This window comes from Trematomus bernacchii, unplaced genomic scaffold (assembly GCF_902827165.1).
Source record: "Trematomus bernacchii unplaced genomic scaffold, fTreBer1.1, whole genome shotgun sequence".
Classification (NCBI taxonomy): domain Eukaryota; kingdom Metazoa; phylum Chordata; class Actinopteri; order Perciformes; family Nototheniidae; genus Trematomus; species Trematomus bernacchii.
This window is the reverse complement of record NW_022987690.1, coordinates 384,458-385,523: the sequence shown is the minus strand read 5'-3', so window position 1 is coordinate 385,523 and position 1,066 is coordinate 384,458. Positions and strand designations below refer to the sequence as shown.

General features: G+C 44.4%; 1 protein-coding gene across 1 annotated transcript in view; it reads right to left on the bottom strand.

Annotated features, from left to right (window-relative positions):
- Positions 1 to 892: 892 nt before the first annotated feature.
- enah (ENAH actin regulator) overlaps positions 893 to 1,066 on the bottom strand; it is a gene marked incomplete in the record, with an annotated part of 176,162 nt that continues 175,988 nt past the window's right edge. Inside the window, 1 exon segment of the mRNA XM_034138311.1 lies at positions 893 to 1,066.

The window sequence follows — 1,066 nt, the reverse complement described above, 5'->3', positions numbered from 1 at the left end:
TCTGGGGTATCCTGCCACCTTTCCAAAGTTAAATGATATTAAAAATGAAGGTATAAAATCATTGAGCTCAATGTGGCTAAAGACGCAGTAACCCTGGATAGAAAATAAACTTGTAAATGAGAATATTGGGATTATTCCTTGATTCTGATTGTTATGTCATGTTAGCTCCACTTTTACAGAATATCTGCGATCAAGTTGACAAGAGTGTGGTCACACAGTAACCTTGGCCTATGGGTGCTCAGAAGGTGTGAAGGCAAAAAATACACAGACATTGAGATTGATGATGTTGTTGGGACGGGGACGGGGACGGGGAACGGGATGGGGACTGGGACTGGGACGGGTGACGGGGAACTGGGAACGGGACGGGAGGCTACACTTAATTGTTTGCAAAAATTGAACTTGTCTCATGTTGGCATTTACGTGGCAGACTTGGGACCCTCCCCTCATAAAGAAAACAACCATACATGCACCAAACAGAGTAAATATGACATTATGACAGTCTTCAAATCAAAATTGACAGGAAAGGAACATGTTGTTCTATCTTGACATGGCAGGTATCAGCCCAGCAGCACTCTGCAGACGCCCCGCCTGTCTCCAGCTGGGGATGATGAGCTACTTCATATGGCCATAGATCTACACTGAAACACACATGGTTGATAGATAATAACTTGTTCTCTCTTTTGTACATATTCAGGTCAAAATACTATCTGAGGAAGACAAGCTTTACAGTCCTGCAGTGGCTGAATCCACCAGAGTCAGTCGCCCCCCCCCCCCCCCCCAAACACACACACACACACACACACACACACACACACACACACACACACACACACACACACACACACACACACACACACACACACACACACACACACACACACACACACACACACACACACACACACACACACACACACACACACACACACAACCTCTATGGCAATATGGAACAAAAGAGGTTTTATTTTCAATCCCCACTTCCTTTCTGTCATTTCTCTTCATAAAACCTTCTGATAGAAAATACCCAGAGTTCTGAGTTGTTACGGTACAGTATCTGTGTTATTAT